Source organism: Pleurodeles waltl, chromosome 6 (genome assembly GCF_031143425.1).
Source record: "Pleurodeles waltl isolate 20211129_DDA chromosome 6, aPleWal1.hap1.20221129, whole genome shotgun sequence".
In the NCBI taxonomy this organism is placed as follows: domain Eukaryota; kingdom Metazoa; phylum Chordata; class Amphibia; order Caudata; family Salamandridae; genus Pleurodeles; species Pleurodeles waltl.
In genome coordinates, this window is record NC_090445.1 from 1,428,591,205 (window position 1) to 1,428,616,429 (window position 25,225).

General features: G+C 45.6%; 1 long non-coding RNA gene across 1 annotated transcript in view; it reads left to right on the forward strand.

Moving 5' to 3' along the window:
- The window catches only part of LOC138302145 (uncharacterized), a 106,281-nt gene extending 82,188 nt beyond the window's left edge, over positions 1-24,093 (forward strand). Inside the window, exon 2 of the long non-coding RNA XR_011205305.1 lies at positions 23,026-24,093. This is a non-coding gene — a long non-coding RNA (uncharacterized lncRNA). The remainder of the gene's footprint in view (positions 1-23,025) is intronic.
- Positions 24,094-25,225: the final 1,132 nt, after the last annotated feature.

Consider the following 25,225-nt stretch of genomic DNA (forward strand, 5'->3'; position numbering starts at 1 on the left):
ATGCCCACCCGACTAAGGATAATACAAACATACTACCTGTTTGGGGCTTATCTTTCCCCCGCCACATTGTATGAGACGGGTTTCCTTCCCGAGGCTATCTGCCCCAGGTGTGCGGCCGCTCCTGCAGACTTCTAACATATGACATGGATGTGCCCTCCAATTCAGCAGTATTGGACTAAAGTACTCAATAAGCTCACAGGGACTGTGGGTTGGGAGGTCCCGGTATACCCCAGAGTGCTGCTGGGTGTGATGGGGGGTACGAAAGCGGACCGCACCTTCTTGGGAACTGCATTATTTGTGGCCTAGAGAGACATTGCAGCCGGCTGGAAAGCTTCTACACCGCCAACCCAATCGAGATGGAGATGGGGTAGATTGGTGTGCACACAGCAGGAGAAGCCAGTTTATAGGCATGGGGCAGCCCCGCAAACACACTAGAGTATGGGAGAACTAGTTGGCCCAAATGTCCTGACAGTTCATTGGGGTATGTCCCACTGCCTCTGCTGTCCTATTTGCATATTGTATGTATTTGGTTTAACATAACTGTGGATTGCCTGCATGCTGTTGGTAATGTAATGGCCTCTGTGGCCAAATGTGCCATCTCACTTTTTGTTCTTAAACTTTAAAATTCAATACAATTTGTTTATCAAAAATATCATCTTGAATAAATTAAAATGCCATAGGAATGTCCTAGAAATGTGTTTCCTTTATAGGTATATTCCTGGAGTGCCATATTGTAGTTTCAGTGCCTTGCTTTATAGTATTCATTGGTCACGAATACCCCAAGATATTTGAACTTTGGCTACTTTGCAGTATTGAAGCTGCCAGCTTGACACTCGCAGTGTTTACGTCTTATCTGCGCTCAGTTTACAGTTCGAGTTCTCTCAAGTTGCACAGTCAATACCTTGTTGGAGAGGCTGTATGGGCTGTATGGGCCATATATACCGAGTATCCTCTGCCTTAGAAAAGTAAACAGATGCAAAGCCGTTATCTGAGATGACTGCCTAGTCGATGAGGAAAGACACTTAAAACAGTTAATAAATTACACGGAGAACCTAAACTGCTACATAATTGACTACATAAGTGAGCGCTCATATTGGTTCAACACTTGTTCTGCATTAAACTCAATTAATACCAATCGTTTCAGACCAGTCAATTAGTGCAGCTACAAAACTGGTATGATTTGTAGTGCCCCTGCTGTGAACAAATCCATGTTGCCATAGTGGAACCAATCACATAATAACTTTGGATTATCGGTTTGGCCGTTGAGACAGACTAATGAGGTAGGTCGAAATAATCCTGGGATCTGGAGGTCACTGCTATTTCCGTAGAAACAGAATTATATGTGTCATTTCCTAAGGCGGAGTTATGGCAGCCCCTTGCACAATATCTTCTTTGACATGGTATAATTGTACTAAGATCATGGGCGTCCATTCACCAAAATGCTAGGGGTAGCGGAAGTGACATCATACACCCTTTGACCTTAATGATTTCACAGGAAGTTATGCCATATGACCTTAACCCTCATGACATCACAATACATGCAATCACTCTCACCCTGCCTCACTCATTTGACTCTCTTGCTCACTCTTACTCTCACCCACCAATAATTTCTTACTCACTTTCACACACACTATCCCACATTTTAACATACATGCTCACACATACGTTCTATCACCCGAATTCTCTCTCACACTCATGCACTCACATGACATACACTGAAAAGTATTTTAATTTAATTACATAAGATGACACCTGTGATTCTTAACCTGTGGCATGCGGACACCTGAGTGTTCACGAGCTCTATTCAGGTGCTCTGCAACTGTTCAGTAAATTAAATAATATTATCAGATTAAGGAAGTATATATACATAAAAAAAGCAAAATTGGAAATTGTAAAACTCTGTGTGTGAAGGAATTTAAAATTAGAGGCTAAAAATTAAGCTAGTATCCTTAATCTTGATTTGAAAGAGCAGCACAAATACAACAAAACTAACATAGTATGGATGAATGGTAGCCCCACTGATAAATGCCAACTAAAAAGAACGTGAGTTTGGAGCAAAAAAAGAGGAAAAAAACAAGTTACTAACCATATATGAAACTCTTTCTGGTAGAGACTCCAATCGCAGATTCCTCATTTTTTTAATATTCCCAAGGCATAATACTGGATCTAAAACTTTTGAGGAGTACCTCTGTGTGCTGGAAGGTGGCACCATGAGGCTCCACAATTATGTTGTTCTGCTCCAAAAATTACATGCAGGGGCCTATAGGCGCCACTCCTACGTGCTAACGTCAGTTAGTTTCAAGGCTATTCTCGCCCACAGAGGCAAAGCCCTAACAGTAAATTGGCTTTGAACAGTGTGCAGAATCCTAGATGAGGGATCTTATTCAAGGATAGAGCCCAAGTCACAGAAATGAGGGGATTGGAGGGGTGGTGAGGAATCTGTGGTTAGGTGCAAACTCTAACAGAAAGAGCATTACCAAAGGTAAGTAAAATGTTCTTCTGATAGAGACTTCTAACTGCAGATTCCTCACTTTTTAAATAGATACAAGAGCAGTACCAATTAGGAGGTGAGTCTGTTAGTTGGCTCAAAGCAAGAAGTTCTGTGAGATTGTGCAGACGAAATACCCTTCTCGGAAAACCTGGCTCTCCAAACTGTAGTGCCTTGAGAACGTATGGAGCAATGCCCACTCCTGTTAGATGTCCAGGACAGCAACTCTGCATGCCACCAAAGTGGAAGCTGCATTGGACCTGAAGGAATGGGTTTTCAGCCCTTTTGCAGGCTACTTTTTCGGTAATGCATAGCAATCTTGATGCAGAGTATGATCCAATGGCAAATAGTACTTTTTTGCATGGCCTTGCCTTTTTGACCTCTGTGAATTCTACAAAGAGCTGATCGTCCATCTGGGTTTCTTTGGTACAATCGATTTAAAACCTTAGCACTATTTTAGGGTCCAAACAATCAAGTTTCTCCTATTTAGATGGGTGAGGCAGAGCGTACAACACCGATAGGGTGATAATTTGACCAACATAGAACGGTGTCACAACTTTTGATAAAAAGGATGCTCACCACAGAACCAGTTTGCCTGGAGAGAAGATGGAGTTGGAGGGTTAACATAGAGAGCCTGAAGCTCACTCACTGCATCAAGAGGATGGTGATGAGGAACACCGTCTAGAGGGTAAGCTGTGAAGATGTTCAAAAGGAGTGCACATTGAATATGATGACCAATTAAGGTCCCAATGTGGCAAGGTGAAAGGAGAGGGAAGAACAAGTGTTTGAGACCATTCATAAAATGCATCACATTTGTTACCTTAAATAATGAGACCCATAAAAAGACTGAAAGAACTGAAAGATACCCCTTAATTGTGTCCAAAGCAAAACCTGGCTAGGCAGGACACAAAACTGACAACAGGACATCAGACTGCTAACTTAGCCTCGAAGCGGTCAATCTTGTATGTCACGTACCAAACCACTACTTGTCCCAACGATAGGCCTACACAGTATTTGTCTAGGATGTCTGGCTGACAAGATGACATCAACAAATTCCGTAGGACGAAGGTCAAAGGTCTTCAAATTTCGCTGGTCAATCTCCATATATAAAGGTAGACACTGTGAAGGCCGAGGTGCAGAACCCTGCCCTCTTGTTGCAACAGCAGGTCCTCCCACAGGGTCAATGTGATTAAAGGACAGATGCTCAAGCCCAAGAATTTTGGATACCATTCTCTCCAGGGCCATTAGGAGGGCTTGGACCTGGTCATTCCAGATCTTCTTCAGAACTTGAGGCAGGAGTGGTATCGACAGTAAGGCTTACATGAGTTCCGACTTCCAATCTAGGCACAATGCGAACCCTAGGGAGAGGTGCCTTGAAAGCACCAACATACACAACTGATGACATTGCAAATTCTTGGTGGTGGCAAATAGAGCCAAGGATCTTCCCATATGTAGAAAAGGCCTTGCACTACCTCTGGGTGTAACTGTCACTCATGATCCACTATATGACAAGGGCAGCCAAGACCTGGGCAAATGTGAACATCTTGACTTTTTCCTTCCATAGGAAGGCATTCAGAAAGCACAGATCTAAAATAGAGTGAGAACCTCTGTTGGACCTGGCCCTTTCTTTAGGGTTATCGACAAACTTTTGCCTTCTTCGTTCTATTTTTTCTGACCTTTTCTTGTTGGCTTTAGGACTCTGGGCACTTTACCACTGCTAACCAGTGCTAAAGTGCATATGCTTTCCGTCTAAAATGTATTGGCGATTGGTTTCTTCATGGTTGGCATATTTGATTTATTAGTAAGCCCCTAGTATAGTGCACCAGGTGTGCCTAGGGCGGGTAAATCAAGGACTACTAGTGGGTCTGCAGCATTGATTGTGCCACCCACATGTGTAGTCCTGCAAACTTGTCTCAGACCTGCCACTGTAGTGTGCAGTTTTAAACTGCCATTTTGACCTGGCAAGTGCACCCCTTGCCAGGCCCAAACCTATGCTTTTACTATATATAAGTCACCACTAGATTAGGCCCAAAAGCGGCCTCATGAGCAGGGTGCAATGTATTTAAAAGGCCGGACAGGTACTGGTGTGTTTTACATGTCCTGATAGTGAAATACTACTAAATTTGGTTTTCATTACTGCAAGACATATCTCTCCCATAGGGTAACATAGGGATAGCCTTGAAATATGTTTTAAGGGTAATTTCCCATTGGGAGCAGATAGAGATTTGGAATTTGGGGCCTCTGAACTCACATTTAAAAATACAACTTTTGGTGAAGTTGATTTTTGAATTGTTAGTTTGAAAATGCCAATTTTAGAAAGAGGGCATTTTCTTGCTTGTTAATTCTGTGCCTCTGTCTGTCTGTGGAATACAAATGTGGGTCAGGATGACAGTTGGGCTCTTTGTACATTCTCTGGAGGCAGTCACACAGACGGAGCTGAGGTGAGCCCTGCATATCCTGATGCTACAGTGGTGGGAGGAGCTGACACTTGCACCTGAACAGGGATGTGCGTGTCCTCACACAAAGCAGTCTCCAAACCCCTGGAGTGTGTCTGAAGCCAGGGCAGGGAAGAAAGGGTCTTGTGTACTACAAAGACTTCTCTTTAAAGTTTGCCTACTTCAAAGACAGAAATGGGTATAAGTACTGGTCTTCTGAAACCACATAGTTAGAACACTTCTGGACTGAGGACATTCTGACAGGAGAAGAGCTGGATGCTGCAGGAGTAAGGAGCTACCGCCTCCCCTCCCCTGTGGCAATAAGGAACTCATGCCACATCGGCTCCAGCGACGCCTCACTTCCCCCGACTCTGTGCAATATCTATGTTTCCAAAGTACTGTAACCGGGGTCTACACGACTCCGTGGCCAGCCACACACTCTTGTGCCTGGCACCAGACTGTTGGAAGAGACTCTGTCAAGCCGTTGTGCCAAGTTGGAGCTAATATGTTTCTAAGCCCTTTACTAAGATTTCACCTTTGAAAATGTGTATCTTTACTTGTGTATGTTGGATGTTTGTCACCTTGGTCTTGTTTTACTCAGATAAATATTGGCTATTTTTCTAAACTGGCATGGAGTACTTTTGCTGTGTTTTCACTGTACTACTGTGTGTGTGTGTGTGTACAAACACTTTACACATTGCTTCTGAGATAAGCCTGACAGCCTGTGTCAAGCTTCCAAGGGGGTGAGCAGTGGTGTTATGTAGATGTGTAACTCCCTTACCCTGACTCATGTGAGGGTCCCTACTTGGACAGGATGCAAATCACTGCCAACTAGAGACTTCATTTCGAACAGCCTCCACCCTCCTTTGGCACCAGAAAGTAGTAGGAATAACAACCACAACCTACATCTGCCACCTGCCCCCTCTCAATGGCCTCTTTGGCCAACAGGACCTGCACTTTCTGCTTTAAAATAGATAGCTGGTCCTCTGTCAGTTGCACTGGGGATGGTGAAAGATGAGGAGGAGTGGCAATGAAAGGTAAGGTGTACCTCTTCTGGATTATCTACAGGACCCACCTGTCTGATCTGATGGTCTGGCACTCTACACGATTCGTTGGATCCTGTCAGCAACTGGGTGACAGTGATCCACTAAGGGTATGTTAAGTGATTTGGCAGTTGGGACTTTGGAGGGCAATACTGGTGCCAATAGCGTGCCCAATGTAATCAGTGGCGTTCAATCCACAATGAATTATGAACTTGGTTGCATCACTACTATCTTGTATGGCTTGGGTGAGGACAGTTTGTAGATTTTCTGGGACACCTGGGAGGACTTGAAGCACAGAATCCCAAAGAGTGTGGGGATAGGGCCCAGGAAGCTACTGGCATTCACAGACCTGAGGACCAAGCTAGTGGAGGAAAATACCCTCCTCCCAAAGGTCTCGATTTATATGTACTCCCTCCCGGGGTGAGTAGTGAGAAAGGTATTCAGCTATGTATGACCTATCGATTCCTGCACCACCAAGTTTCAGGGGACAGGATCCTGGGGGTCACAAACATGCTACACGTGAAGTCCAGGGTTTCGTTTTCGGGAGACCAAAGGCTGGACAAGGAGGAGGGCCGCCTGCTGGATGTTGCTGCACCGAAGGTTGGATTCCCCAAGGCCAGGGGGCTGTGGGTGCAGGGGTTCATTTTGGCATCAGAAATCTTTGTCATGTTCTGTCGCAGTCAGGGGGGTCCTCCGGATTCAGGCTGCAGATGTCATCATGTTGGACAGGAGGGGTAAACCCTGCCTCTTGAGAATAGGAGAAAGTCTTCCTACCCCTGCAAGAGGTGAGACTGTCCAGGATAATATTCAAACATGTCCCCGGGCCTGTGGGAGATCCAGAGAAAGTGGACTACTGAGAACAACCTAGGAGCAAGCTGTGCTGTAGGACATTCTCCTGGCCTGTCAAACTTGGTTCCTCAAGAAAACTACTAGAAAACTACTCCGGATTCAGGCTGCAGATGTCATCAAGTTGGACAGGAGGGGTCAACCCTGCCTCTTGAGAATAGGAGAAAGTCTTCCTACCCCTGCAGGAGGTGAGGCTGTCCAGGATAATATTCAAGCATGTCCCCGGGACTATGGGAGATCCAGAGAAAGTGGACTACTGAGAACAACCTAGGAGCAAGCTGTACTGTAGGGCATTCTCCTGGCCTGTCAAACTTGGTTCCTCAAGAAAACTACTAGAAGTCAAGTACTTGTTTGGCAAAACATTTGGTCCAATTTGGGCTGCATCTGTTCTGGAGTGACAGCCTAGATTCGGGCAGCCAACTTGCACAGATAGGTGCTGCATTTGCTGTGGGTTGTTGGCCAGCGTGTGATTGCAACTGATTGTTTAGCCCAATCAGGGTTGCAACTGTCATGTGACACAGACCCAATCTACCTGCATCTGCTGTGCAATTAAATTGCCCCAAGTGGGGCACATCTGTGAGGTGGCATCAGCCTATCTGGGCGGCATCTGCTGAAGTGACTGACTGGCCCGGTTGAGGACTCAGACCCTCCTCATGGCCTAAGCTGAACAGCCGCAGCCAGGCTGCATCTGCACTCCTCATGGTTGAGCAACTATACTGTAAAAATAGAGATGGGTAGCTTTATGCTTTAAAGAATGAGTGCACCTGGCCTATGTGGCAGCTGCGGATGCTGTCCTTGCTCACTATGGGCTATCCATGGGAAGAACTATTAGGCCTCCCAATGTGCTCCAAGGCAGTGTCACTGTGCATGATTTGACTTCTGGGGGACAGAAGAGGCTGCACTTGTGCCCAATCCATACCATTGCTATCATCACTTGGAGGGCAACCCGTTGCGGAATCATCTTTGATGGGTTAAACTCAGAGTGGACTCTACAGGTGTCTCAAGAGTCGGGCAGCACTAGGATTGTTGACTTGTACCCGAATTTATATTTTGTAGTATTTAATAGTGCTGATTAAAAGTACTTTAATAGAGGATTGCTAGTTGGGGGGGCGATGGCATGCTCCGGGTGACTGCGGCGGCCCGAGTGTGCTGCAGACATTGCTTTGGCCTAAACACTGATCCTGCACCTCGGAGGCCCCACAGTGACAGGGGCTGCAGTTGAGCCTGAGGAATGGGTCGGTCGAGGTGCACAGTGCAGCCTGTGGCTGTTACTTGCCTCCCGCCCCCCCCCCACCTCCCCCCATACCAGCCTGCTCACATGACGGCATACAGGGGCCAATACAGCTTTAAGGATCCGGACCTACAAGGTGGCAGTGCGGTGGATTAGAAGCCAAGCCCTTTATCACCACGAGGCAGCAGGCCTCCATGGGCCTCTTTGGATGCTGGCCTGCTGTTGGGGGTGAGGTCGATATTGTAGAGAGCCACCCGGACTCTCCTTTTATTTGTATCCAGTTCTGCATGTCCGGATGGAACGCGGAACCAAGATTATGTAATAAAGTTGGCGCTGCGCTGACGCAGTTTCCCCCTAGACAAGCAACCAAGTGCACGCGTAGTTATTTCCCTCGGGCCATAGGTGTGGCCCTCACGACCCGTTACAGATATGACCGTAACGGGAAGGAGCCACCATAGTTAAATCATCAACTCCAAAGGTATGGTCCCTGACCTTGCACCTACACTCAACCCCTGACCAATAACTGGCATAAAGGACTACCATTAAACTCTACTACCACACCACTGGTTGCCACATTGATGATATGCAGATTGTGGCCCTGCGCTTCTCACTGAGTAGGAAAGAATACCTGATCTTTCGGGGACAGGCGCTGTGAGTCACCCCCACACCCACCCCACCCAGGGCCTGCTGTCGAGACTGCACAAAGGTCTGGCCCTCTTTCATCAGTGAACTCATTAACTGATCACCGTCTAATAGGCAATGGTTAAGGGGAATCCTAAACTACAAAAACTCTCATTTGACAAGCAGAAACAAACACCGCAAAGGCAGCATCCATAATGTCTGAATTGGAGTCCCAGGGGGGGAACGACATTGATACAACAATCAACGCCACTGCTATAATGATGGAACTTCGCACCGGTTTTAAGACAATAGACACCAGATTTTACACAATAGCAGGTCGTCTTGATCACACGGGAGAACGCCTTGACCGACAGGTTACACGACTGGAGCATGCAGAGGACCATATATCTGAAACAGAAGACAACACTGCCAAAATGATGAAAAGACTTGAGCTACTGGAGTCACGTTCTACGTACTGTTGCAATAAAAAATGAGGACCTTGAGGCACAGGGCAGGCATAATACCATCTGCATTTTGCAGGTGGCAAAAACGACCAGTATGGGGCGCATAGACCGAGGAGCTGGCTCCTGGAACACGCTTTTCGGCCCCGTTACTGAACTCACCCATTCTGAAAAACTATGATGGTTGGTCTGGTCTTCAGGCTCCTCAATGCTGCTCCACATTTGCCTCTGCAACACAGGTGCCACCTGCTGTAGCATTGTCACCCCTCCATGATTACCACATTAACTGATGTAATGGGTTTTTTATGCTTAAATATGTTATGGGTATCACCTGGCTTTTCCTCTGCAGTTGTGGGAGGGTGAGATGGGACTGTTTACATACTGATAGTTCTAATATTGCTTCTTTGCTTTTATTTTGTTATCAAGTGCACCCACATAAGACGCAAAAGTGCCACTTCTTCCCAAACAGATGACTGATGCACAGACGATGCAGCAACTGACTATGGATGTCCTATTAATGCCCTGGAATATCAGAGGTCTCAATAATCCACGCAAAGGAAAGCAGGTGCTGCAATATCTAAACAATCATGGCACGCAGATTGTCTTCTTAGAAGAGACCCATATGTCACCAACCTCTAGCAGCTTCTTTGCTAAACAATGGGAGCCCCATCGCTACTATTCAAACTATAGCTCATATTCACATGGGGTATTCACCTTGATCGATAAAAGCTTACCTTTCCATCGTCAACATACCATTACGGACGCAAATGGCAGATTTCTCCTTGTCAGGGGCATTCTAGCTGGCTGCCCTGTTGTGCTACTCAACATATATGCCCCCGATATCGATTGCCCTGATTTCTTCCACACACTCCAGACACACATTGATAGAGAACCAGCGGATCATTTGATACTTGGGGTGACTTCAACCTGCTGCAAGAAGCACGACCGGACACTAAGTCCCCTCACCTCATACTTTGGGACATATTCAGGACCCATTCACTGCGTGAACCCTGGCTGCTCTCCCGTTCTATTCTGCATCTCATGACACCAGGTCATGCATAGATTTCTGGCTAATGTCACCTGCGACATGGTCTTAGCATGGCTGTGTTTCCCGCCTCCCATGCACCCTTTCCGACCACTCCCTGGTTAGTCTTGAACTGCGCATTCCTGCCATTGATTACATGGAGTGCTCCTGGCACTTCCTTGCCATGACTCTACACGATGACGCCTTCTGCACGGATCTCTGCTCTGCAATCCTAGAATACTTTGCTATGTAACACAGCATCAGTAACATCGAAAGCAGTATTATGGGAGGTCTTTAAAGCAGACACTAGAGGGATCAGCATATCTACATATATGGGCCTAGATGTCTAAAAAGTGCCAGGCTCGGATGGCTTTACAGGTATCTTCTACAAGACATATACGCATCTCCTGGCCCTGCATTTAATGGACATGTACCAAGAGGCCATTGACCTCAGGACGCTCCCACCTACACTTCGAGAAGTGGTGATCTCACTACTATTAAAACCTGGCAAAGACCCTGTCTTTTATGGCTCATACCAACCTCTGTCCTTAGTAGATGTCGACAACAAAATCCTGGCTAACTTGGGAAACTGGCAGTTTTTCATTGTTACTGGACCAAATCATCTCACCAGCCTAATTGGGATTTCTGCACCCCAGATCCACATCTATCAGTCTTCGCACTGTATTTTCAGCTTTCCACAGAGTGTCCCCGAAAACCCCGGCAGCACTGGCCTTACTAGACACGAAGAAGGTTTTTGATTCTATAGAATGCCATTTTTTGGAAGCCACACTCCTCAAACTTGGCATATCCCACGGATTTGCCTCCTTGATAATGTTACTTTACTCCTTCCCAACTGCCCAGATCCGAATTAACGCACATTGATGCCCAACTTCCCTATCACCAGAGGAACAAGGCAAGGCTGTCCCTTGTCTCCCTTCCTCTTTATTATCGCAATGGACCCTCTCATCAGACATTTACAGGAGAGACACTTGCATAGAGGACTGCAGTTTAAGACTGGGCCCTTGTTGGTCTCCCTCTATGCTGATGACATCCTCTTGTTTCTTCCGCACCCTGCCACTAACTTGAGGTCGGTACTCATGTAAATAGTTCATTTTGGCAACTTCTTGGGGTTATGGTTCAATTGGCACAAGTCAGAAATGTTTCCTCTCACGGAGGCAGCTACGCCCATGAACTGCGAGTTCCCACTCTCCTGGTACTCCGACCATGTTAAATAGGGCCAGATGTAGGTACAAAAAAATTAGCGACTCGCAATTTGCGAGCATGTGCGACTCGCAAATTGCGTGTCGCTAATAAGAATGCAGGTACAATGTCCGTGTACAATTTGCGACTCGCACCCGGAGTCGCAACGCAGATAGCGAGTCCACTGTCTGCGAGGTCGCTGTCGGTGGGTGTCGCAAATTGCGAGTACCATGTAAATTGATTGCAGGTGCTGCAGAACACTCCAGAAACCACTCCAGAACACTCTGGAAACACTTCCTGGCACATGATGATGACATCACAGCCAGGAAGTTTACTAATACACCTGGGAGGAGGGAGGACCACACCCATTTTAAACTGTTGAACAGCCAACAGGAGGAACAGCAGCTACAATGGCAGAAACACCAAGAAAGAGAAAACTCAAATTTTCTGAGAAGGAGCTGGAGGTGCTGACAGAAGAATGCTGTCAGCACTATGATGATCTCTTTGGAAAGGCAGCCCTCAATGTGCCAGACTCAACCAAAAAACAACTCTGGCTGGAGATTTAAGAAAAGTGAACTCCCTGGGGGTGAGCCACAGGAGTGTGGATGAGATCAAAAAGAGGTGGTATGACCTCCGCTCCCGGACCAAGGAGAGGGTGGCAGAAAAGCTCCGGGAGATGAGAGGCACAGGAGGGGGACCATCATCCGTACCACCACCCACACCCCTGGAGGAAAGGGTGGAGGAGACCCTGGAGCAGGAGGCAGTGACAGGATTTGGAGATCTGGACACCTCTGAGCCCACTACATCAACCGGTGAGTACCATGTGATATGCCTGTACCCCCATCAATGCCATACCGCCACCCACCATGTACACAGGGGCATGCACAACCAAGATACCTCCATTTCAGGGTAGCAAACACCAGAATGATGCATTATGGGCAATGTAGTCAAGTAGGCAGTAAATAGGCAAATGTTTATTAGGAAGTGTGCAACAGATAGTAGACACTGACAGTCTGTTCCCCATGTCCCACAGGTCTCCCACAAGACACCACCACAAGCCACAGCAGCCAGCCCCATGAGGACAGCACAGGAGCTGCCACCACTCCCACCTGCACCACCAACACCATCCCCGTGATGTCAACACCTGCTGCAACAGTGGTTCAGGAGGCTGCGCCAGCAACAGCCGAGAGTGCCACAGTAGAGCACACAGGGCATCCACCGCTGCGCAGGCGACGCAGGTTCAGGAGAGCAGGGCTGCAGGCTGAGTCCGGCCGTCCATCTACCACCAACACCGAGGCACAGCTGCTCCGTGGTCAGCGCCTGCAGAACAATATGTTAGGGAGAATTAGTGGGGTGCTGCACCGATTTGTGAGGAGCAATGAGGCCAGCATGCAGCAGCTCCATTCCCAATTGGACGTGATTGGCACAAACACTGGGGGCCTAGCCCTGTCCATGAGGGAACTGGTGGCAGGACTACTGTCACAGAGCGAGGGTGGGCGGCGCAGGGACCGTCAGCTGCTCCAGAGGCTGGACAGGATGGCCACATCAATTGGCAGACTGGCAGTTAACACCACTGGCCTGTCGAGAAGGACAGTTGGCCTCCAAGTTGAAATGGGCCACTTTGCAGGGGATGTGGCTGGAGGCCTTGGCCGGATCACACATGTGATCGATTTAATGGAGGCACGGCGTCTGTCCAGGGGCACAGGGGACACCCCCCAGGACAGCGAAGAGGGCTCTACAGTGAGCAGTGTCTCTGCCAGTGACACTAGGGTGCTCCGGAGTGGGAGTACCAGGCAGAGCACTGCAGAACAACCTGGGACCAGACAGGCTGGCAGAGGCCGCCGTAGGACATAGACTGAACCCTGTCCCTGATGTTGGGGCACATGACGGCAATGTGCCCCATGCATGGTTTGCTTTTTGATGTTCATGAACAGTTAGTTATTGTAAATAGTTCAATTTCTGCACATATTAAATAGTTTTTTTGTTCCACTTAACAAATGGAGTTTTTGGTCAATAGGTGAGTATGGTTGAAGTTGACACGTACCTTCCAAAGTATTGGGTTGCGATGTGTTGCCGTCTCAGTCTGCCTTGATTTGCTATACTCCGATCCCCATGATGGCGATGTGGTTGCTCCTGCTCTTCATCCTCTGAATCTGGGTCTGCAGGAGTGAGAGGTAGCCCACGTCAGGTGGCAATATTGTGCAGGATGGCGCATGCGACAACAATTTTGAATGCTGTAATGGGGGTATACTGGAAGGGCACCTCCACTGCGGTGGAGGCATCTGAACCTTGCTTTCAGCAATCAGAAGGTGCGTTCTATTATGTTCCTGGTCCTCTTATGTGCACTGTTGTATCGCCTCTCGGAATCATTGCTGGGTGTTAAGAATGGAGTCATTATCCATGGCCGTAGTGCATATGCACTGTCACCTGTTGGGCACAAACATTACACTGTTAGAAAGTCCTGGTTGGTGTGCACAGTGACCTGTGTGTATGTCTACGAGGTGTATGCAGCTCTACCTAGGAGGTATCTGTCTCCAAACTCCCCACGTTCCAGGCGTTGGTGTATCCCACTGTGCCTAAAAATGTAGGAGTCATGGGTACTGCCTGGAAATTTTGCAACAATGTCGGTGATGACATAATGGGCGTCACAAACAACCTGAATATTGAGTGAGTGGGTACACTTTCTGTTGCGGAACAGAAGTTCCAGGTTTGCAGGGGGGCATATTTGAATATGTGTCCCATCTACACACCCTATGACATGGGGAAAGTTGGCAATCCGGTAAAAGTCCAGCTTGGTGCTGTTAATTTCTGCCTCATTCCTGGGTAGGTATATGAAGTGAGACATGTGTGTGAGTATGGCATCTAGGAATGCCCTGAGGAACCTTGACAGTGCACTTTGAGATACCCCACCTGCCACAGCAATGACCCCCTGATAGCTCCCTGAGGCCAAGAGGTGCAGTGAGCATAGCACTTGCACATGCGTAGGGATGGCGCAGCTGCGCAGAGTCTGGCGTTCTAGCTGTGGTTTTAGTAATTCAATTAATTCTAGTATGGCTGCGCTGCTAAGGCGGTATTTGTCATATATCTCTTCCTCAGTTTGCTGAAAAAGAGTCTGCCTTGTTCTGTAAATCTTCTCCTGTCTCTGGCTCCTCCTCCTCCTCTGCTGGGCTGCGTGGGCTCTCCTCCTCACTGCTATCAGGTATATCTCCGCCATCTTGAGTAACCCAGATGCCTTCTGGGTCTCCTTTTATACTTTGGTAATGGTTACCACCTGCTCTGAGTTAGTGGTAAATGGGACATGCAAACTGGGCTTTTTGCGACTAGTCGCAATTTGCGAGTTGCAATTGCATATGGTTTGCGACTCGCAAATTGCGACTTCCTATTTGCGGGTCGCAAAATTGGGTTGCAATTTTTGCGAGTCGCTAACGGCTCGCATCGCTTTTTGTGAGTCGGAAATTGGATTTTTGCATCCCATTTCCGATTTTGCACAGTCGCAAATAGCGATTCGGGCCATTTGCGACTCGCAAAACTTTGCTACATCTGGCCCATAGTTGGGTATTTATATACACAGAGACCTGGAACAAATATTCACCTAAATTACGGACCTGCATTGGATAAACTAAGCACTCAGACTGACTTCCCGATCCGTCTCCCTTTGTCTATAGTGGGTCGTATCGCCCTGATAAAAATGGTAGTATTCCTACATTTTTTATATGTTTGTCAACATTCCTATCGCTTTTACAAATTCATTCTTCACCGCACTGACCTGGGCCAGGAAACACCTTTGCTTATATTGGGAGCTACTGACACTTGTGTATAAGCGCAGGGGCTTCGGTGTCCCTAATTTTCAGTTTTACTATCTAACTGCACAATGCCATTACACATACTACTGGTACCACCCCAACTCCTGGCTACCATGTGCTATAGCGGAGAGCGATCTAGTGTTCCCCACATGCTTAAAAAACACTACACCTTTCTGGCGTCCCCCTGAACCCCACAGTTGTCCAGCCCCCAACTACAACGTGCTGGGCATGGCAGAGATCGGCCCGCCCAGTGGCATGCACCTTGCTATACTCTTAGGTGCTCCCTTTGAGTGATAATCTATGGCTTCCACTCACACAGGAGAAGTTGGGGCAGCACACCCTTCGCACTCATCAACTCTTCACCCTGGGTGACCTCTTTCCAGTTGGTCATGTATTCTCACAGACTGAGGATGTACACCTCAGATCCACAACTCACATGGATCATTTTCTCCTCCGCCGTCTACAGAGTACACTACAGGCCCTTCTCCCCACTTACTCACTCGCACCTGACGACTTTGTGCCCCTCACATTTCTCAACACGGCTGCCTTCATTGATGGTTTAATTTCCAAGCTGTCCCACATTTGCCTCAGCCATCTCGCAGTTCAGGATCAGGGGGTGCAGGAGGCCTGGGAAGTGGAGCTAGGACACCAAACTATCAGACAAAGTATGGTATGAATGCTGCACCCAAACACGCACAGTATCTCTTAATCATAGGCACAAACGTATTCATTACAAATTTCTTCGCAGAATTAACATGCCACCCAACACTTCGGCCAAACTTGACCCTACCCGATCCGCTGCTTGTTTGAAATGTAATGCAGACTTTGCTCATCTGATGTGGACATGGGGGCAGGTGTCGGAGTACACTATCCTTACATCAATTGATCCTTACATCTATGCTGGATGTCACTGTCACTCCAAATCGTCTGAAGGCATTACTGAGCTATGTAGAGACTGTTACCAAACCTCTACATTGATTTGCAGCTGTAGCCGATGCGAAATAGCCCAGCATTGGGGCTCGAAGACCACCCAAAACACGGGCATGGCTCCATGGTCTTATATACTGTGACACAGAGGTTTATGCCTCTCTACAACCTCCTACTTCACACAGGGGACATCTGGCAGCCGCTACGGGCCTACTTCTTAACGCTGAATGACCCAGAGTTGTCAGACGCGCATGGTCATAATCGTCCCACTGCTCACGTTACCAATCCACTTGAAACAGGCAATTTACTGCATACTAACTCTTTGACCTCTCAAGTCTGATTGTACCAATGTTCCCCACCCTTCACAAGATGTAAATGCCACTGCTCATCCTATGTGTAACTTAGGTGTGTATGTCAATATGTATATGTGTCTCAGGTACATCACAGTAACTGTTCCATAGTGGGTGCTGTGTTGTCCTTGTTGGGGTGCACACCTGTATTTTCTTTGGTTGAAAACGTAATAAAAAGATTTTTTTTAAAAGAAAGAAATTCAGCAGTTATAGTTGTGGTTAGCTGAAGTACTTATAACTCATGCCCTAAGGTAACTAAAACTCGCGCCCTCGCCATGCAGTGCTAATTACCCCACATATTACATCACTTATAGCATCTTTGATAACATCATTCATAATATTAATGTAACATTTTCAGTAAAATTATTGAGGACAAAACTGTGCATGGCGGGGGCGCAAGTTATATTTACCTTAGGGCACGAGTTATAGTTACTTCAGCTAACCATAACTATGACTGCCAAATCCTATGGTTTTGTGCCAGTAAATTCAGAACGTAACCATAACGTCCCTGTAACCTTTGTTTGTTAAGTGAATTTCTTTTTTTTGTTTATTCTATTTTTTTAACAAGAATGTCCCTGTAACTTTTGGCTATATATATCATAGATAGGGACTCTGTAGTTATGGTTTTAGAGAGAGTATCAAAAACAAAAATGTTGTGGGACAAAATATTGTGTCAAGAATACTGAGGACAAAAATATTGTGAAGGTAAGTTTCAATAGGGAAGCAAAGTTTTACCATATATAACTCCACATATGTGTACCTTGGCGATATATGTATTTTCAAGTTATGTAGATTTGGATTTAAGAATAGTGAATCTATGCTTACCTATTTGCACTTACCTTCTCAATATTTAGGTCCTCGATAATTTTGACACAATATTCTGTCCTCACAATATATTTCTTTCCAATATTCTGTCAGTGATGAACTGCACTTCCCACTAAAAAGGTATTTTTTGGGTTGATAATAATCTTGGCACCATTTGATACATTTATATGAAACTATTCATACACCTAACAAGATAGCCTAAGAGTCCACATGGTACATTTTGTGCAGCTCTGTGCTGGGGGGGAAAAAGAGGTATTTGCCATTTTAGCTGCTATCGGAAATTTTGCTCTATACGCAGCAAAAAAACTAGAACGGGTAAACACAAAATTTGGCATTAAAGTGAAACTTCACTCAGAAAGTGTGCTTTTTTAATTCGGTGAGAATCAATTCAGCAGATATTAGCGTTTGAAAAAATGTGTTGAGCAGGAATTGAAAAGTTACAAGTTAGAGATATCTTGGTCATTAAACTTAAGATCTTTCAATTATTTTTGAATTTTTCAATCAATGATATTGGATGATCGATGGCTTCTTTTTTTTGCCAATTTAAAATTTGTGAATTTGCCAACATTTACTTGTGGTAAAAGGAGTTCACAGATAGAAGAGGAGGCATCATGACTGGCTTCAAGCACCAAAGAAGGGTGAATGTAATCACCGTGGTTTGAAAAATCTGCACAACATGTCATTCAAAAAGCACTTAGCTTACTATATATTGTGAATTTTTTTAAACTATAGTCAGCCCATTAGTAAGAGTCAGGTCCTGGGACGATGCACAGGAGGTCGCTGACAATGTTTGGCCAAGGATCATAACCTGTTTCCATACACTGGGAGGCAAAGTAGGCAGGCACAAGGCCAGGTCACACACCCCGCCCTGCATACAATCTCTGTGTTGTAGAATTGAGGGACGTGTGTAAGAGGAGCTTGATCAAGGATCATGGCTGTGCCCACAACTGAAAATACTCCTTGCAAAAAAACATTGAAATAAAGTGAAAATACCACGGTTAAAGTTCAGGTAACGCAAATACAGAAACACTCATATGGAAAAACCTAAGTATTTCTCAAAAGAAAACAAAGGTAGGATGACATTTTAACATCAAAGTCTAAAAATACCTGTTAAATCTGTCAGTCATGCTCTGCTACACAAACCAAGCTTGTGCACCTGCCATGAAAGCCTTTACTTGCCCCACAAATGTCTGAAGACTCACCTCCTCCGCGTCCTCTCTACTCCAAAGATTTCTTAGCAAAGTATGACTTCCCACATATGTGTACCATATGACATAGCCCGAGGCCCTTGATGAGTTGTAAGGAAAAACTATATAGAACAATTTCAACAAGACTTGGCAATGGCAATTGGTCTGGCTTTAAAGGAATATTGTATGGTATTATGAGGCATTACAAGTAAATAGCATATGCATTTGTATGGAAGCAAAGAACTGTAGAATGATATTGGTCTAGGTTAAAAGGTCGGGTGACAGGTGCAGTGTGAAGCCCGACTAAAAATCCCTGTGGATTAATGACTGCCCTCCTCCCTTCTGTGCTGCTGCCAAAGTAAAACAAGCACCATAAACTATCTTGTTAAGGAAGACACTTTAACAGCATGAGCACGTGATGCGTGTGTCCCTGAAAGTTCAAATTCAGCCAGCTGGATAAAGAAAAATGATCAGAGCTTCGTGCAGGGCAAGCACTGTTTTTAGGTTGAGTCTAGGAAGCGTGCATGTGCTGTCTTGGGAGACATGATTTATCTCTCTCTGTGGGCTTTGTGCATCCCCATTGTTTCTCATTGTTCCTTGCAGTGCCCTTCGTACAAACTTACATTTCTATAGGACCTTTATTGTCTTTGTCCTGCCTTTTGGTGTTCCCACCCAGTGAGACTGCCCCTGTTACATATGTTCTTACTCACTTGTTTATTTAACGTTTGTCTGACACATTATTCTTTTTAATTTGGGCTTGTTGATCATGATGGACACACCTCCCACTCCATTGCTTGTGCTGTGTTTCCATGGTGCGCATGAGGCATTACAACCCATCCCACTCCCCCTTGTGCCTGGTGCTTCTTTCCCCTCTAGCCCGAACTCGACCCAAAGTTAATGGAGCGCTTAACATGATTGCTTTCACTGGGTGATTACGGGATTTGCTCACTTCATATGTTTTTGAGCCAATACCGAGACTCTAACCGGGTCACCCCTTTAATTTAACAACTCTTGGTGCTTACAAAAGCATTGATCCACCCGGCATTTACCCTGGCATAATATACGTCACTTCTTCTGGCAGTGGCGATCATAGAGGAATGTAGTGGTGGGGGGATCGCTCATCACATCCCAGGGGAGTCCCTCACTCTACCTTGTTTTAATGCACTTCGACCACTGTCCAGGATACACAAATGAAGCACATAAATCAAAGAAAGGCAGAACATTCTCAGGTAAAATATGTATTTGAATGTTGGTACTTTCCAAAGCATTTCCCAGTCTCTCTTCTGGTTTCACTATGTGTTCAATATGTCAGCATAAGCCGCGAGTGAAGTCTCGTTTTACACCCCTCGCATTTCCTTAAGAAGGGGGGTGACTGGTTTATGCAACAAGCCCTGCCTACATTGTAAATCATGTGTTTTGGAAGAGTTGAAACCCAGAAGTGGGAATGGCAGATGACAGCTCATCACAGGATATCATGGATGAGGGCCATAGTACCTCTTGATTGTCCATGGACCTTATCCATTCTGTTAGTAACGTACAGGAGCTGGAGAGCATGTAAGCACAGCTATGCGAGGAAGAGGTATTCACTTCTGCATTGCTGCCACTGGTTACTGAGTGATGATGTCTCTGTTTATCTTGTTGTCAACCTTCCACTCTAAATGAAATTGTACCATGGCAATTTAACAATACTTTTTGTAGATTTCTAAGTTGCTCCTCCTACACTCCATATAATTTATCATGGTGGTTTAGCAGTGCCTCCACTGTCGCTTCACTGTCTCTCCTCTGTATTTCTATATGTTCTTTGGTAGTTTAACAGTAGTACCTGCAGTAGGCTGCTTCTTTGTCTCTCTTGGGTGGACATCACATAATAAGTATAGTACTGCCTACCCCATACAATAGCAGATACCTGCATATGTGGCTGCAATTTCTTCTCATGCTCTCTGCAACACCTAGGTTATCGTGTAGCAACACTAAGTGTACTGTGCACCAACCATGTTCTCAGACCTCAGGCACCTCATATGCAAGCCCCTTAAACCATGAGCTTCAAAGGGCGATCAGGAGCCCGGTGCAAATAGCATTTGACATCCTCACCAGTGTTACAGAAAGCTATGTAAATACTGCAACCAAACTACAGACTATATTGCTTTAGGTTTCATAAAGGGTATAGAAAGCACTGCCAAGAAACAGGAAGAATCTCTTGGTTGCTTCACAAGTCCTCAAGAGATACACAGCAGTTTAGAGACAAGTGTTTGATTATTCTAAGCTTCACATATATGACATATGCACGCACCGCAAGCATGTCAGATACATCTGAATTGAAGGTTTGTAACTTCAGACTTACAGGTCAAGCCAGAATTTCGGCTACAGAAGCAGTGTGCTATCCACGTAAAACACAAAGCTGTGACAGGCATGTTCCACACGTGCCTTGCAGCAATTTTATTGGATTAACACAAACAATAAATACTTAATGTACATACAACTACAGTAAAACAGAAACAACAACAAAAATCCCAAAGGTGAGACCTATTGGCTTTGGCAATGCTTGTTGTGCAAGCACCCAACTTCTGCCCAATCAAAACATGTACCCCTTATTCCAAACATGTAGGCAGAGCCAAAGCCCCTCTCCTGGTGATTCTCACATAATTCTCTGGAGATTGTTGCACTGTCAAGTCAGGCCATACAAATGGCACTAACACACACCAATGTTATGAAAAGAAAGAGCCTGGGAAGACTGTCACAGCAGCAGTCTCCCGCCTGCCGTATTAAGCTGTATTGCAGCTAAGCCAAAGACTGCCATGAGGAAGTGCACTCTGTCAAGTTAGCTGGTTTCCGTAGCTGATGCTGCGAACTCGAAAAACTGATGATTAGCACTTCATAGCCGTCTCGACGGCGGTATCCCGCTAAGCCTAATTAGATCCAATAGTCGTTCCACCAGTGTGTCAGCCGCGGGCCCATGATGGCGGGAGTTCATGGCGGGACGTGTAAAGTATAGTACCATGGCTGTGGCCATTGGTTGAGTGCTAGTAGCCCACACGTGTTGCAAATTGGACAATTGTGAACACCTGCAAAACACACTATAAAACAAACTCAATTTCAGACCATGATCATTTGCCATTCCACTGCAGAAGACCAGACAGCCATCCAAATCCACAACATAGGAGATTGTTTTTTATTCTGTTTACCTCTACCTCTGTGTCATTTTTGTCAAATTTATTTTTTACAGTATGCTTCTTTTTTTCAGCACTTGTTTTTTTAAAGAATAATTTCACAATGGCAGAGAGAAGAAATCCCCGTTTCACAGAGGGAGAATGGCTGTCATGGTGGATGAACTCATTAGAATAGAGCCACAATGGTTTAAAGCACAAGTCCAAAATACTATCATTTCCCAGAAAAGGCAAATGTTGTCCACAATAGCTGACAGGGTGAATGCAGTAGTTATAACCTGCACACATAGGAGGAGATTAGGGAGAGGTGGAATGACCTGCAGGGGAAGGTTTGTTTACTGGCCTCCAAGCATCACCTGGAAAGGCAGAAGGTTGGTGGTGGTTCTCCTATCCCCCCATTACAACTCTTTCCTCAGAGGAGAAGGTCTTGCAAATCCTCTATCGTGAAGGCTGGACTGGAATCCTTTGTGGGGTGCAGACTGGTAAGTCAGATCTATCTATGTGTCGACAATCACTAATCGAGTCCTGCCTTTAAGGTAGACTGTTAGACTGCTGCAACAACTTTAGCATCACAGATGTAGCTATTTGTGACTAAGCAAAATATGTTTTGTCATACAAATTGCAGCAGCATGGGTGTAGCTCTCCTCCTATCAGAATGTTACATGGCTAGACAGATTATCTGTAGATCACTCCTTGCATGAGCTCTGGATATTACTGTCTATCAATGTATGTTGTTATCCTACCCAAAACAGGTCCAAAACTACATCCATTTTCACAGGAGAGTATGCTGTCCGTAAGTTGCATTGTCTCCCAGTCACATGATATCCATATGTGTGTCCCAGTTACAAATGTGTTTTCATACCTTATGCAGTCATTAAAAGTGATATGTGAAAACTATTTTTCAAACAAGTATTGTCCATGGTGTCAGATGACTACAACTACCATGATGCTCTGTTCCTGGATCTGACAATCAAAACTGGAGGGTAATGTTGGAACACTGTCTATTACTTCAATATGAACATACATCTAAAAAACGGATGCATTTGTCAGTCACCGTGTCATGTTTAGGAAGTAAATATCATGTCTTGTGCACCTCAACCATGTAAACCCCCACTCACAGAAACAGTGAATTGTTGAAAATGCTTATTTAAGTATTTTTTTTCTGAATCCAAGATATAAGAACATTTGTAGTGGCATGCAGAACAGAATTAGTAGCCACACACAAGTAACATTTTGCTGTTAATATGATGTTCAATTGCAGTATCATGTGAGTTATGAACTATTGTGTATTTTAATGTTTTGCAGCCTGCTAGGCCTTGGAAAGGATCAGGACTCCAATGTACTCACCACTGTGGCGGTCCTAGTGTCTGTCAAATGCAAAAAAAACATTTAATTCACATATCCTCTGTATCATTCACAGGTCCAACCACCTGGACCAGTGCACTACCCATCTGGCAGCCAGGAGACTTCCACTCCAGCCAAGGAGCAAGCCTTCAGTGAGGATCCCAATGCTGCAAGTCCAGTCCAGGTGATGAGGAGCAAGCTGGCCTATCTGGTCTGTCTGCCCAAACCACTCCAGTAAGTCAGACCCAGTCCACGGCAACATCTCCCACCACTGCTGCAGGACCACCTCAGCAGGAGGACACCTCCATTACCTATGCACCAAGAGGCAGAACGCCCAGCCTATGCCCCCACCCTCAGTCCTGGTTCCTGTTGAGCCACCAAGAACCCTGGCAACAGATCTGCCAGGAACCAATGGTTTAGGGCCCACCTCAAGGGCACAGGCCAGTGGGGGTAGAGGCCATTGAAGGGAATTTGTGGGCCAGCCAAGGGAGGCTACTGGGGTTTTGGTGAGCCAGACCACCCTTGACCAAATCTTGGGATCACGTCTACAGTCCCAAGACGTGATGGAACAGGTACTAACTGAGATCTGGTACCTAAAGAAGGTGCAGATGGAGACCAATGTGGAGCTCCAGAACATCAGTTCCACTTTGGGCTCCCTGGCTGGGTTGATGTATGACATCCACCAGCTCATGCACAAGGCTTTTCCTGGGCCATCTGCCCCTGTCTGTAATCCCTCAACATCTGGGCAAATTACAACTCTGCCTGCCACAAAGAGGCAAGACCTGCCACTGGAGGAGCCTGATCCTACCACCCCAGTTCCTGCACTTGTGCGCCCGCCTCCCCGGAGGGGACGATCATCTGGACCAACAGCAGAGGATGGCAAGACTAACACAGCCACCTTCAAGAGACACTGAACTTAATTTCCCCCTGTGTGTCTACCATTCACCCTGTGGACTATTCCATGGACACATTTCCCTTTTCTGAGGACTGTAGTATTTTGGATATTGGACTCCAAAATGGTTTTGGCTCTACTACCATGCTTCCATCCACGATGACAGACTCTTCCTGTTGAAAAATAATTATTTGATTTACATGACACTTATTTTTGTTTCTACACAATAAATGTAATGGGCACTAAGTACAAGACTCTTGTTCGAATATTTTTTGACTTTCCATTGTCATGTCTATATACCAACATCATGTTGGGAACACTATGTACAATCATTTTGTAGAAAAAAAAGTTGGAATTACAGAGTGGGAAAGTGCCAAAAAATGATTCAAAGATAACAAACTCTATTGAGAATGTATGTGGAGCATGCAAAGTTTGGAAACAACTCCTTGTAGAAATGGAGTCTAAGTAACAAAAAACAGTCCTAACCCCTTAGTCTGCGCCAATCAGGTATATAGGCTCCAATACCTTGATACCGAGGAGGAAAGGGATTGTTCAACCGGAACAGATTAAATAGGCAAACTATCACTGATGCATGACCTCAGTTGGAGCCATACATCCTGCCATCACAGCAAGAATCCCAGATCAATAACACCAAAAGTCCACATCATGGTAGTGACAACAGTTGAGGCCACATGACCAGTACAAGACACTGTGGCAGCATCTAGTGCAATGACACATTCACCATTCAGTGGTGTGCTAACAAAAAAACCTATCACCGATGATGAAACACATCAATAGTCAATGTGAAGTGAGAAAAGTATACTAGGGTTTCACATACACATGTGGTTTGAGCAACTCAAGTGGTACATATTGCCTTGATGGCAGCATCACACAGAAAACAAATCAAATACAATCTTCTGAACTTCGATGCCATCAGTGTGCAAGATGTCTGTGGAAAAGGTTTGTCCATCCCGAGTGGGTGTCTCTCCCTGGATCAACACATGTTCACTTTGTTCTTCCAAACAGCAACATATCACTGCTAATATTACAATATTGAAATGTCCAAATGAATATGGCATGGTGAAGGACCCTGAAACAGACTAACAATGGAAAATCAGTTTTAACACAGAGAATATGTAACTCAATTGACAAGTCATGAGGACACATATACTTAGCATAAGCACTTTTCAACTATTTCAATTACCACATAACCCAGTGTGGGGAAACACTGGTCCACCAGCATCTTTGCCTTCACCATTCCTGCACTGACCAGTCCTAAAAAAAAGTACCATAGCAGACAGATATGTAACCTAGAGTCCAAGTTCTACTAACACTGGAGCATAAACCTTGTAAAGGTAAACTTACACTCAGGTGAAGAAGTAGG